This window comes from Budorcas taxicolor, chromosome 8, assembly GCF_023091745.1.
Source record: "Budorcas taxicolor isolate Tak-1 chromosome 8, Takin1.1, whole genome shotgun sequence".
Classification (NCBI taxonomy): domain Eukaryota; kingdom Metazoa; phylum Chordata; class Mammalia; order Artiodactyla; family Bovidae; genus Budorcas; species Budorcas taxicolor.
Genome location: NC_068917.1, coordinates 77585273 through 77600568, shown reverse-complemented (window position 1 = coordinate 77600568; position 15296 = coordinate 77585273).

Sequence of the window (15296 nt, the reverse complement as noted above, 5' to 3'; positions counted from 1 at the left end):
CTGGCGAACTGCTGCTCCACTGTGACCCTTCACACAGCTGCTCCCCTTTCCAGCACACCTGGCCCTTTGCCGCCTCCTGTGCTGCACTGCTTATTACAATCATCCCTGTCATGAGAAACATAGGCTCGAGGCGGTCACGTAAGGCACAAGATCACACAGAGTTACTCTCTGATGCAGGAGTGCTGAGTCCCAGCCCAGGCTCTGTCCACGGAACCATGATCCAGCCACTCATCAGCTTCAGGGGCTTGTCCTCCACAAAACAGCATGGGAGCTGGAGGCCGGGGAAGGAGGGTGCCCTGCCTCAACCAGAAGACAGGAGCCTCGCCTTGAGCCCGTTGCTGCAGTGTCACTAAGAGAAGTGCAGTATAGACCACGGGTTGGACCCAAGACCTGGTTTCCATTTTGTGTGGTTTGGGTTCTGTTTCATTTTCTTTTTACAGTTCTAGAGGACTTGGGAAGCCAGTATACTCGGTGGCAACAGCTCCCTGTGCCAGGGATATCATTGCAGCCTCCATCTGGGAGACACACTGGAGTGGTTAACACTGAAATCATTCATGATGATTCAGGGGGCCTGGGTCGTGGGTACAGAGATGAAGGGAGACCCTTGAGACCTGAGGGTCCACACCTGAAGAAGTTGGGACTGCTTTTTGCCTCTGGAAGCATCGCTCTGGGCGGCAAGAAGCAGCCCCTTGTTCACAGACAGCACAGTTCCTTCTGAAATTAAAAGATGCTTGCTTCTTGGAAGAAAAGCAATGACAAACCTAGATGGTGTATTTAAAAGTAGAGACATTACTTTGCCTACAAAGGTCGTATAGTCAAAGCTATTGGTTTTTCCAGTAGTCATGCATGGGTGTGAAAGCTGGACAGTAAAAAGGCTGACTGCCAAAAACTTGATGCTTTTGAATTGTGTTGGAGAAGACTCTTGCGAGTCCCTTGGACTGTAAAGAGATCAACCCAGTCAATCCTAAAGGAAATCAACCCTGAATACTCATCAGAAGGACTTAGGCTGAAACAGAAGCTCCAATACTTTGGCTACCTGATATGAAGAGCCAATTCATTGGAAGAGACCCTGATGCTGGGAAAGATTGAAGGCAGGAGGAGAAGCAGACAACAGAGGATGAGATGGTTGGATGATCACTGACTCAATGGACGTGAGTCTGAGCAAACTCCAGGAAACAGTGAAGGACAGGGAGGCCTGGTGTACTGCAGTCCATCAGGTCGCAAAGAGTCGGACGTGGCTGAGTGACTGAACTGCAGTGGCTCCTTCACCACAGTGCTCAGTCCTGCCCTTCCCCTGGGGTAACACCTGGCATCCAGGGGGCTCCGCACAGTGTTGTCCCAAGGCTCCCGGGGATGCGCCGAGAGGCGGGTGGCTCTGCTGAGGCCTGGACTCCTACTCATCTTTCCCTTCTCCTTCTTGTCACCCCTTTTCCTCACCGTACACCCTCTGCCCAAAGGAGGGCAGCTGTCACCCCATTCCCAATGCTCCCAAACTTTCTAGCCAATGGCATTTTCCTAAATGAAGCCAGGGGCTGTGTCTTGATAATTCATGATTTTTAGACTGTTTCAATCAAGAGTTCTAAAAAGCTCTGCTGGGTTTGACTTCATCAGACTCAGTGATTTATGTTTCACGTGGTTTGCTCTGGATGGAAGCTGACCTGGCCACAATGAGATGTGGAATGAGGAGAGCTAACCTGCTGCCGAGGACGGAGGAAACCTCTGCCACGACCAATTTGTTGGGCAATGTCTTTCAGATGCCAGGCTGGGCCCTGCTGCCAGCTCGGAACACTCTGCCTCTGATTCAGGTGCTGGGGCTCAACTCCATTTCTCAGGCCCTGGACTTGGTGACTGATGGGCCTGGCTGATGATCTTGGCTGCGCTGGCTCCGTGGGGCCTGTAGGCACTCTCTCTACCTTGGACCTGCCCTGTCTTGCACGTTCACTGTCCACACCTTCCAGAAGATCTTTTCAGGGCTTTTCTTAATGGGAAACAGGGCCTGCCAGGCCTTTCCCTGGCTCACTACCAATACTGAGTGAGCACATGTCTTAGCACACTGCTGGAGTGACTGGCTTCAGGAGGATGAGACAGGAGAGGAAACTGAGGAAGGCCAATGTTGACTGGAAGCCCAGTGTTGACTTGCTAGGTGCCCAAGGCCATATCCTCTCTGGTCCCCATCCAGAAACTGGCTGAGGAGGATGTGAGAGCCCACTGGGGCTGCTGGCTATGGTTCTAGGAAAACTCTTGGGGGTGGTTTATTCCTCCAGCCTTCTCTGCCTGTTTGAGGTTGCTGCTGGGGCACTTAAGCCAGGATTCAAGGCCAGAAACAAAAGTCCTCTTTGTTAGTCCAGGAACCAGGAAGGGGGAAGGTAGAAGGAAGGGTAGATCAAAGGCACCCTCAGGGTCAGGGTCCAGAGTCCAAAGGGAACTGGACTGCAAGCCTGCATGGAGGGACCTTATGCTTTTCCTTCTTCCTTGTCTTATCACCTGGACTGAAGCTGCAATAAATCAGAGTTCAGCTCACAAAGTGAAACACAAGACTTGTGCCCAGGGCATCTGGTGGCCAGGCTCCTGCTTTCTCACGAAAGTTCCATCAGAAAACCACCACCACCATCACCACGCTTGTTGAGATCCTAACTGAAATTATGATGAATCTATGAAACCTCAGATGGTAAAGCGTCTGGCTGCAAGGCAGGAGACCCAGGTTCAATCCCTGGGTCAGGAAGATCCCCTGGAGAAGGAAATGGCAACCCACTCCAGTATTCTTGCCTGGAAAATCCCATGGACGGAAGAGCCTGGTAGGCTACAGTCCATGGGGTCACAAAGAGTCGGACACGACTGAGCGGCTTTCTTTCTTTCTTTCTATGAAACCACCCAGGCTTCCTGGGTGACTCAGGTGGTTAAGCATCTGCCCACAGTGCAGGAGACTTGGGTTCAATCTTTGGGTCAGGAAGATCTCCTGGGGAAGGGCATGGCAACCCACTCCAGTATTCTTGCCTGGAGAATCCCATGGACAGAGGAGCCTGGTGGGCTACAGTCCTTGGGGTCACAGAGAGTTGGACACGACTGAGCCACTAACACTTTCACTTTTCTTTCTATGGACCACTATAAGGAGACTTGATCTCTTTTATCTATAAAAGATAAATGTATTATAATCCTCTTTTGGTTAGGTCTTCTTTTTATTATTTTTATTTTTTGGCCGTGCCAATTAGTTTGCAAGATCTTAGTTCCCTGACCAAGGATTGAACCTGGGCCCAGGCAGTGAAAGTGCCAAGTCTTAACCACTGGACTGCCAGAGAACTCTGGTTTAGGTCTTCTTTATCCTTAGGGTTCTTACACTTTTTTCCCCTAGGTATTTGGTATATTTATATGGTAATAAATAATGTTGTTGTTCTTTAGTCGCTAAGATGTGTCTGACTCTTTGCAACCCATAGACTGCAGTGTGCCAGGCTTCCCTGTCCTTTACTATCTCCCGGAGTTTGCTCAGATTCATGTCCATCGAGTTGGTGATGCTGTCTAACCATCTTGTTCTCTGCCACCTCCTCCTTTTGCCTTCCATCTTTCCCAGCATCAGGGTCTTTTTCAAAAAGTCGGCTCTGCATCAGATAGACAAAGTATTGGAGTTTCAGCTTTAGCATCAGTGAATATTCAGGGTTAATCTTCTTTAAGATTGATTGGTTTGGGCTTCCCTGGTGGCTCAGACAGTAATGAATCTGCCTATGATGCAGGAGACCCAGATTCAACCCGTGGGTCGGGAAGATACCTAGAGAAGGAAACGGCTACCCACTCCAATATTCTTGCCTGGAGAATACCACGGACTACAGTCCATGGGGTTGCAAAAGAGTTGGACGCAACTTGACGACTAAACCACAACTTAATTATCAGTACCTACTTAACTTGTTTCACTCCTATCCCTACGCTGTCTCAGATTATTTTGAATCAAATACCTGACATTATGATATTTCATTGTCTATCACTAAAAGGTCAGTATTCTTTCTAAAACCCAAATATAATAATTAGTAATAACTCCTTAATATCAAATATTCAGTCAGTGTTCAAATTCCTCCAGCTGTTTCATGCATGCTCAGTCACTCAATAGTGTCTGACTCTTTGCGACCCTGAGGACTGTAGCTTGCCAGGCTCCTCTCTCCATGGGATTCTCCAGAAAAGGATACTGGAGTGAGTTGCCATTTCCTCCAGTGGATCTTCCCAACCCAGGGATCGAACCCACATCTGTGGCTCCTGCATTGGCAGGCAAATTCTTTACCACTGAGCCACCTGGGAAGCCCCTCCAATCATTTGGTATGTTTTTATTCATATATATACATATATTTTCAGAATCCTACCTTTTCTATTGAAGGGTATTTTCACTGGATGTAGAATTGAACCTAGAAATTATTATTCTCTTTCAGTCCTTTCAAATAAAATTCCATTGATTATTGCTTTCCATTGTTTCTTATAAAAAGTTATTTATTAGTTTAATTGTTGCTTCTTTCTTTTTAATGGACTTCTCTTGTAGCTCAGTTGGTAAAGAATCTGCCTGCAATGAGGGAGACCTGGGTTCTATCCCTGGGTTGGGAAGATCCCCTGGAGAAAGGAAAGGCTACCCACTCCAGTATTCTGGGCTGGAGAATTCTGTGGACTGTCTGTATAGTCCACGGGGTCGCAAAGAATCTGACGTGACTTTCACTTTCCTTCTTTTTAAGGTAATATGCCTTTTTTCCCTCTGGATGCTTTTAAGATTTTCTTTACTCACTGGTTTTGAGTAGCTTTGCTATGATTTGGCTAGGTGTGTATTTCTTTTTACTTATCCTATTTGTATTTCCAGGACTTCTTGAATCTCTGGCTTAATGTCTTTTTTCCACTTTGAAAAGTTTTCAGCCATTAACCCTTCAAGATTTGCTTTTATCCTATTCTCTGTCTCTTCTTCCTGGAATTTGAACTACTCGTGTGTTAAATCTTTTCGTCACACCCTTTATGAATCGTTCCTCTCCTGTATTTTTTGTACTTTTGTCTCTCAGCACTTGTTTCTGGTTATTTTTAAATGACATTTTCCAGTTCATGGATTCTCTTTTAGCTGGCAGGTGGTCTGGTAATCCTGTCTGTGGTTTCTTACTGTTGATTATTACATTTTTAATGCTAGAATTTCCGTGTAGTTTTGCTCTTTTCTCCAGTCCTCTGTTGATACTCTGAGTCTTGTCTTTCAACATATGGTGAAAGTGTGGTAGTCACTCGGTCGTGTCCGACTCTTCGGGACCCCAGTAACTATAGCCCGCCAGGCTCCTCTATCCATGACATTCTATAGGCAAGAATACTGGAGTGGGTAACCATTCCCTTCTCCAGGGGATCTTCCCAACCCAGGGATCAAACCCAGGCCTCCTGAATTGCAGGCAGATTCTTTGCTGTCTGAGCCACCAGGAAAGCCCTTCAACATGGAAACATAGTTAATTCAAAGCCTGTGTCTAATAATTCTAATATTTGGAGCCCTTGTGGAGTTGTTTCTATTGTTTATTGTTTTTGTTGGTTTTCACTTAATCTTTATCCAGAGTACGCAGGCTATTGTACTTGAAAAACACAAGCAAAAAATTGTTTATAGCAACACTTTGAGGCCTAAGATGTCTTTCTTCAGAAAGGATTTGTTTGCTTCTGCCAGGCTCTTGGCACTCCAGAATTACTTTATTTCAATTTCAACGATTGAGATGATTTAAAGCTGATCCCTATGAGAACCCATGCACTTAAAATTCACCCTTACTACTAAGGTTCAGCCTTTCGGTATCTTAACCCAAGGGAGATTCATCAGGGATTCCCACTCTGGCCATTCCTAGCCTTCTCTTCAAAAAAAGCCATCTGTCTCTTGGTTATCTATTCTGGTACTAAAACATATCCCCCACCCCTACGCAGGGAAAAAGTGGTCCCAAACCCCAATTTATTATCTCCTCTATGCCTTGTAGCAGATTCATTTTATGTTTTCCATTGCAAATGGGCTGGGCCAAACTGCAAAAAATTTGGAAACTCTATTTAACCTTCTGAACCCGTTTTCTCAAGATGAGGACCATTATGTGCTCACTGGATTTGGCAACATGAAGTCATTGACAGTCTTAACATGAGCAGGTTTTGTGGAATGAAAGTCAGATTGAAATAGGTTAGGAGTGAATGAGGTGAGAGGGAGAAATAGTATTTGGGGAGCAATTTATTCTCGAAATCTGGCTATGAGGGAAAGCAGAGAAGTGATGTGGGAGACGAACAGGGATGATGTGAGTCAAAGAAGAACTTTGAGAGGGAGAGATACCAGAGCATGTTTGTATGTTGATGGGTGTGCTTGCACCAACATATGAGTACATATATGAGTATATTTGCCACCATCATAACAGGTATATTTCATACCCATATGACAGGTAAATTCATAACTTGGCTTTCCATATCTGCATGATGTGTTTTTTTTGTTTTAATTTTACTTTATATTTTTGGCCACATTGTGCAGCTTGTGGGATCTTAGTTCCCTGATCAAGGATCAAATCTGGGCCCCAGCAGCGAAAGCTGCTAAGTCGCTTCAGTCGTGTCCAAATCTGTCTGACCCCCATAGATGGCAGCCCACTAGGCTCCCCGATCCCTGGGATTCTCCAGGCGAGAACACTGGAGTGGGTTGCCATTTCCTTCTCCAGTGCATGAAAGTGAAAAGTGAAAGTGAAGTCGCTCAGTTGTGTCCGACTCCTGGCGACCCCATGGGCTGCAGCCTACCAGGCTGCTCCGTCCTTGGGATTTTCCAGGCAAGAGTACTGGAGTGAGTTGCCATTGAGCACTGTGTCCTAATCGGACTGCCAGGGAATTCGCTGCCTCATGTGCTTTAATCAGTATGAGTCAAAGTGCATGGGTCCTGCCACTTTAGGAGTCCCAGCTCTGGCCCAGCCTTTCTTATCACATCCATGCTGCTGCTGCTGAGTCGTTTCAGTCGTGTCCGACTCTGTGCGACCCCATAGACGGCAGCCCACCAGGCTCCCCCGTCCCTGGGATTCTCCAGGCAAGAACACTGGAGTGGGTTGCCATTTCCTTCTCCAATGCATGAAAGTGAAAAGTGAAAGTGAAGTTGCTGAGTCATGTCCAACTTAGCGACCCCATGGACTGCAGCCTACCAGGCTCCTCCATTCATGGGATTTTCCAGGCAAGAGTACTGGAGTGGGGTGCCATTGCCTTTTCCAATCACATCCATAGTTGCTTTCATTTCTTCTTCTAGTCACTCCTATATCATCGTTGGCCCTAGACTAAGTCCCCAGCCCCTTTAACTAATCTGATGCTTCTAACTAGGGTTCCTTCCATGAGAATCAGCAGTTTTCAGCCCCATCTAAAAACAGGAAGCCACCAGAGCCCTTCATATTTATTTGGTGACATAATAAATTCTTCGTGTTGGGAGCTCAGCAGTGGAAATTTAAACATGTCACTTCTCACTTAATAACACTCCTCTGCTCCCTATTTTTTTCTGGCTGAAGCCTACCTGTCTCTCCAGCTTCACCCCTCTCACTCTTGCTCCCACACAGCAGATTGCTGTGTGGGCTAAGGCTGACCTGTCTGGAAAAGGAATGGTTTGTTTGGGGAAGGCAGGGCCTCTGGGTCTCAGAGCTTGTTTGGCCAGCCTGGGCCACTATCCCAGGGCTACCCTGTTCCCCGGGGAGGCTCTGCTTCTCTTGGTGGGGAGCCCCTGGGGTGGCACTTGACCCAGAACTCCAGTGCCAGGGAGACGAAGGTAGGAACTGACATCCTGGACCGGTGAGCCAGGGCTGGGCCGTGCCAAGCCCTTTGTTTCTAACTTGGGAGAGGTTTCAGGTTTCTTTTTTTTTCCTTAAGAACTGGGGATGTGTCACATGGGCACCACAGAGGCCAGAATCAACAAGAAAAACAATACCCTGGGGAAAAACCTATTCCCTTAAGTCACAGGATTGTGGGGTGTGTGTCAAAGGCTTCATGTTTGTCATATGACTTTATGTTTCTATATATGTATTTCATACTTGAGTATTGATACCATGAAGGGCCCTGTGGGGCTCCTGGGCACAAGGTCTTTCTGTGTCCCCCATTTCTTTGATTATAGGAAACAGCTTTTATTCAGCCTCATGACCTTCCCTGAGTTACAATGGGCAGATTCAAGCAGCTGTTAATTAGGGAAGGGTGGGTTCCCAGGAGGTGTTGTGGTGAAAGAATTCGCCTGTCAGTGCACAGGATGCAGGATGTGGGTTCTATACCTGGGTTGGGAAGATCCCCGGGAGGAGGAAATGGCAACCCACTCCAGTATTCTTACCTCAAAAATTCCATGGACAGAGGAGCCTGGTGGGCTACAATCCATGGGGTCACAAACAACTGAACAGGACTGAGCAACTGAGCATGTACACACGCATGTCCAGGAGTGGGATTGCTGGATATGGTAGGTAACTAGGGAATTGAGACCAGAGAAAAGCAGTCAAGAGCAGCTTTGGGGCAAGATCCCCATCAAAAGATACACACAACAATATCTTTGAGCTGTTTTGCAGATACTGATGGAGAAGGCAATGGCACCCCACTCCAGTACTCTTGCCTGGGAAATGCCATGAACGGAGGAGCCTGGTAGGCTGCAGTCCATGGGGTCGCTAAGAGTCGGACACGACTGAGCGACTTCACTTTCACTTTTCATTTTCATGCATTGGAGAAGGAAATGGCAACCCACTCCAGTGTTCTTGCCTGGAGAATCCCAGGGATGGTGGAGCCTGGTGGGCTGCCGTCTATGGGGTCACACAGGGTCAGACACGACTGAAGTGACTTAGCAGCAGCAGCAGCAGATACTGAAACCTCCAGGTGGGAGAAGTTAATGATTAATGATGGTGTGCTGCCCGCAAGGCTGGAGACCCCAGACCAGTTGGACCTGAAGGTGGATGTTGTTGACTCCTGCTTAGCTCACCACCAACCCCCTTAGAAGAATATCCATGAGCTGATCATGCCTTCTTTGAACAATTGCTATAAAACTTCTCACCATCTTCCCCAAGTGGGAATACATGGTTTGAGGGCTTTAGCCTGCTGTGTCCCCGTCTGCCTGGCAAAACAATGAATCTACCTTTTTCTACTTCACCCGAAGCTCTGTCTCCAAGATTGGATTGAGCACTGGTGTACAGAGAAGCTGAGCTTTCAGCAACAGTGTGTGCCCATCCCTGTGTCCATGTGTCCCTGTGTGTGTTGTATGCTGGGAGGGAGAAGAGGTGAGGGTCTGCATTGTGTCTTGTGTCCGTGCGTCTGTGATACCTGTGTATATCTGCACGTATGTCTGTATTCTGTGTCTGGGGAGTATCTGCCATAAGTTTGCTTGAGTTTCTCAGCCTTCATATGTTCATATGTACTTAGCCCCCAAATTCTAGACTTCGCGCCAGCACTTCTTCACTCTGCTTCAGCCACTCCCTCTTGTGGTCATGTCCCGAGTCTTCTCAGCAGTGGAAAGGGTGCCACCTCAGAAGTTGCGATAACCCAGTATTTCAGGCTCTGATGTGCCCTTCTCTCCCTCCAGTTCTCTCACACCACACTTGTCTTCCACTACGGCAGGGCTTCCAGCAAAATGCTCATGGCTCCCCATGTCTCCCAGCCTTGACGTCCAGGTGTATTCTTCAGTGGCTCCCTCCTCAGCACCTTCCCCGTTCTGTGCTGTGTGCTGTTATGTCTGACTCTTTGCAACCCTGTGGATTGTATCTTGCAGTCTCCTCTGTCCATGGAATTTTCCCAGCCAAAGAATATGGGAGTGGGTAGCCATGTCCTCCTGCATGGGATCTTCCTGACCCAGGGATCGAACCCACGGATCCCATGTTTCCTGCATTGCAGGCAGATTTTTTTTACCCACTGAGCCATTGAGGAATTCCTCCCACTTCTACCCCACCCGGCTAATCCTCAACTCTGTAGTGGAGCCTCACTGAAGAAACAATCGGAAGGAGCCGGGGAGGAGGCGGGGAAGGGGTGGGTGAGTCTACTTACAATGCGTCACCTGTAACTGCTGCTGGGGATTTCTCTACCTGATACAAACTGCCTTCCCTCTCTCACTTACAGATGTGGCTTTTTCGCTACTGCACCCCTTTCCTCCACCCCAAAGGCTTCAGTTGATCTCGGCACAAATGCCTTGCCTCCCAGCACCTCTCTGAACACCCCTCTGCCTGAGGTCAGTGGGTGTGAATCTCTTCCATTTCCTGCCCCTTCCCACCTCCAAACTTGCCTGCAACTGCCCCCATTCACTCCTCCTTTTCCTGTATCATTGTGTCCTTCCTCACATTCAAGGCAGTGCTATGCGTGCTAAGTCATTTCATTTGTGTCTGACTCTGTGACCCTATGGACTATAACTCACCAAGCTCCTCTGACCATGGGATTCTCCAGGCAAGAATACTGGAATGGGTTGCCATGCCCTCTTCCAGGGGATTGTTCCGACCCAGGGATCAAACCCTCGTCTCTTATGTCTCCTGCATTAGCAGGTGTGTTCTTTACCCCTAGTGCCACCTGGAAAGCCCACATTCAAGGCTAGATCCAGCCAAATGAATCCAGCTCAGTTCTGTTTTGTCAGTACTCTTTTAATCAAAAGTGACAGAATCCCAACCCAAAGCTGCTGAAGGAGACAAAAAGGGACCCTTTATCAGCTCACACAACTAGGATGCCCAAAGTTGTATCCTATGTAGGAACAGCTAGATCCAGGAGCTCATGTGATATCGCCTGGACAATGTCACAATGCTATGCCTCAGTTTCCTCATCTGTAAAATGGGATATTAGTGGTCCTGACCACTCACAGTTTTTGTGAGAAATAGAAGCCATCATAAACTCAGATAGTGGGGCTCTTCTGGTGGCCCAGTGGTTAAGAATTTACCTCCCAATGTAGGGGACATGGATTCAGTCCCTTGTCAGGGAACTAAGATGCCACATGCCGTGGGGCAACAAAGCCCACACGTTGCAACTAAAGAAGCCTGTGCATAGCAATGAAGACCCAGCACCCAGCCAAAATGAAGAATAACTCAGACAGCTCCTTGGTGGCTCTCAACTCTCAACTCTTGTTTCTCTGTGCAGCTGGTTTCATTTTTTTCTCTGCAATCTGACTTTCTTTCTTCCTCAGTCGAGTAAAGAAAGTGCCCACCCACAATTCCTCAACATATCAGGTCGGTTAGAACTGAAATATTTGATCCCAATTCTTAATACCTGGAAGAGAGAATTCTATCAGTATAGTATGGGTCAGTGTCCACAACTGGGCCATTCAGGAAGGGAAACATCTGGTAAAACGTAGCTGTAGGCGGCCCACCCCTGAATGAGGGCAGTTGGAAGGGGAAAGGAGAAAAATTGTGAATTGACCAGACAACACAAAAGGTGTGTGAGAAACTAAGTTAGATTGCAGAGAAAAGAATGAAACCAGCCACACAGAGAAAAAAGAGTTGAGAGCTACCAAGGATGTTGTTTGGTCAACTCAAAATTCCCCGCGCACATCCAGGAAATGAACCTGGATCCTTTCCCTCAAAGTAGATAAAAGCCAAGCCTTCCAGGTGTCTAGATTTGAACCTTATCCTATGCCTTAGAGTCCCTGGAGGTTGATGGAAATTAGTCTGATAAGGAGATCAGAGACACTTAATTTAAGAAAAGGGCTACAGTGGAAACTCCCTGTGGGAAAGTTCAGGAAGCTGCTGGGGCTTGTCCTGGCCTGGACCTGTGGATTCCATGTGCATAAATTCCAGATCAAAAACGTGTTAAGGGAAGTCTCTGGAGGTTACAAGTGCTGACAAGTCATGGTGTGGGGAGACAGGCGCTCCAGCTCTGGCCTCCCATCTGAGCCTCAGGCTTGTGAGATCACTTTCTTTGTAAACAAAGGCAGTGCTGGCCATACACCTCCATTGTGGCTTTGAGTCCCAGGAGCAGAATTAGCCAGCAGGGACCAGGCAATGATTCCTGAGGTCAAGACAAAGTGGAGGATTACAGGGGACCATCCATTCACCCCCTGATGGCACAGGAGAAGGATACAAACCCATCTGTGAGAGACATCAAAGAGGGGAGGAGTGCTTCCCTGCAAAACTAATCAATACTTCAGCTTGACTTTTAGTATGAGTTTTCTTATTGTGTTAAGAAACATAAAGGAGTAGGGCTTTTACAATTCTTAATATATATATCAACAATAACAATAATAATATTATAACAATAAACTCATATAGTGAAAGGCAAAAGATTCACACAATCAGAGGAGAAACCAGAGTATAACAAACTCTTAATCAGTGCTTACTACATGCCAGGCAGTGCTTTAAGTGGTTTATACAGATTAGCTCATTTAATCCTCATAACTTTTGAGGTAGTACTATTATTATCCTTATTTTACAGCTACCTCACACTTTACCTTGCTTACCTCATGGCTTCCTCCACCTGAAAAAACTTTCAGCTGCTTCTATTTCTAAGTACCTGATCGCTCTACATTTTCAAGGTCATAAAACTGATTTATTTTTGAGCCAGTTCAGGCTGTAGGATGCTGGTCAGCCTATGGTTTGTTTGCTCTTGGGTCTGGTATGGGAAGCGGATAGAAGTTACATGGTATATAACATGAGTGCCTATGGTTGCGTTTTAGGTGGCGCTGTTGGTGAGGCTGTTTTCTTAAGTGTCTCCAAGACAGGCTTGTGTAGCTGAGGTCCGGGCCAAGCCTTGTGTCCTCAAGCTGGAACTACTGTTTGTGCCGCATCACTCCCATGTCATTGCTCTCTTTGGAAGGCATCTTTCCTTTCCTTTTCCCTTCAGTCCTATATGTCTGATCTTGGCTAGTCCACTGAGGACAGCATCCCCAGTCATTGGTCAAAGAAAGAAAGGAAGGGACCAGAGCCAGCACAGGTGAATTTTCACAAGCTTGGGACTCCCTCACTGTGAGGTCCGGGTGGGGCTCTTCAGTCCCTTTTTTCTACTTTCTTGCCTGTGTGATGGGACTCTTCAGTGCCTCCTACCAGCCTCATCCAGCCAGGGCTGGCTGTCCACCCAAGGGTCATTCCACTAGCACCACCTACTCTTCCTCACTGGATAATACGCGATTGTGTTTGGATGCTCAGGAAAGTGGTCCCTTCATGGCTCCAGGGGGCATATGTACATGCTTAGGCCATGCTCGGTAATTCCAACCCTTGCCAATGATGGCTTTCAACTTGACAATGGACATATAATGATGCCTTGGCCAAGAGACCAGCTGAAGAGGGCGTTTCTGGGAAAGGCTTTAGTCCCTGGTTAAAAAAAAAAAAGTATCCATGTGGGGAGTGCCCTGGTTGCTCAGTGGTTAGGACTTGGTGCTTTCACTGCCATGGCCTGGGTTCAATACCTGGTCGGGGAACTAAAATCCTATAAGCCATGTAGCATGGCCAAAAAAGAAAAAGAAAACAAGCTATCCATGTGAAGATACTCTCCTTTTGACTCTAGAGTGAGAGCCCCATTGCAGTCTCTGAAGAGAATGGGCTTGCTCTTTGGGATTTACAGGAAAGCATGTTTTGTTCCAAGTTGGAACAGGTGGCCTTTATTCAAGTAGGTATACAGAAAAGGTCCTTCATCACGGATGATGCAGGAATTCCTGTAGGAGTTGGGAATTTAAAAAGAGGAGGTTGAGTTAGAAGATCTTTAAACCATGTCCTGCCACGAACAGGTAGAATTGTGTAATAATCTTTCTCTAGTCTTTGCCATGTTATCTTGATGAAATTGGTGTAGTTTCACAGGAAGGGCCAAACTGTTGCCCCATTTTAGCACTCAAATATTGACCCTACCTTCTACTTTCACTGGACCAAGGATCTCTCTCCCATAAACCTCTCTCTCCTGCTTGATAGCAAACAATGGCAGCTTTTCTGTGGTTGGCCTGCCCTCTGCTGGATTGAGAAGATGGGTTGCAGAGACCATGGACTTCTGGGATGGGCCAGCTCTCCAGAAAGGACGTGATCCGGAGACTGGATTTCCTTTGGGGTCACTCTAGTCTATTGGTTCACCAGAAGTTAGGTCTGGGAGGCTGTGACCCAACTCTGAGTGGGAGTTGGAATCTTCCTAATGAACCCAACTGCCTGGTTTAGAGGTTAGAAAATGTGTGTGTTGTGTGCCTGTTTGAGTTTCTTTATTCATGTACAGATGAAGAGATGTAAGAGACCTCATTTGTCTAGTGTTAAAAACAAAACTTCCTAGACAAATTGATGGCTAGCAATTGTCAAAGCTTATCAACTTGCTAATAAGGGATTAGCAAGATAATAAAGCTTATGCTTTGGGTATAGAAAGGCTGTGGAAATTGATGGATTATGTAGCTTGGATACAGAAGACTTACATAAGCAGCTAGTTTAGAGGGGAGACTCCCTAACTATCTAAAGCTTGCAGTTTGGTTACAAACAGTAACAAATGTCATAGTTAAGTCCCTCGTTACAAAGGAAATGTGGAGGAGGAGGATTTGTGTAGCCAGGGATATTGGCTGTCAATCAGAGATTAAAAATCCAATATATCAAAGAAGCAAAGAATGAGGATACATCTGCGGCTGCTACCTGTAATCGTAAAGTTTCATTTCTCAAGAATGGTGTCTGAGGATCTGATTGCCATGGGTGCATAAACCACAGACTCCATAACAAATAATAAGATCTGACTTGAAACAGGCTACTTTGCACCAGGAATTTTTCTCAAGCAGCAGAAGCAGTGCAGCTAGAATATAATTTGTGTGTGCATGCTCAGTCACTCAGTCGTGTCCCACTCTGTGCGACCCTATGGACTGTGGCCTGTCAGGTTCCTCTGTTCGTAGTTTACAACCTCCCAAACACCAAACACCTTCCCACACACCTTTTTTTCTTTAGAGGAATTTTTTTTTTCCTGAAATTAGAATGATCAGAGATTGAATTTTTCCACAGGTTAATTTTTCAGATAAATGACATCTGCGTCTTTAAGTACTGTAACTTTTCTTCTTGAAAGCTAAAAGAAAAAAAGATCTAATTTTTACATGCTTATGAAAAAGGAATTTTAATGATGTAGAATAATGAAAAGAATATACTATTTGTCCAAATACGGAAAGAATCTTTATGTATACATATATTAGCAGACTGGGTAGATAAATCTTGAGTCTAGATATGTTTTGGAGTTTGGAATTTTTATATTTTGGTAAGATAATATGGTATATATACTGTATATCTTATATCTCCCAGCAGGATATAAGTGATACATAATTTAGTATATTAACACTTCTGCATAAGAATGTTCACACTAAAAGATTTTTAAAAGACTGCAAATAGCCTCACTTAAATTCAGGACAGATTTTGCTCCTAAATAACTTATAAAGTATATAAAACATATTCAATTTT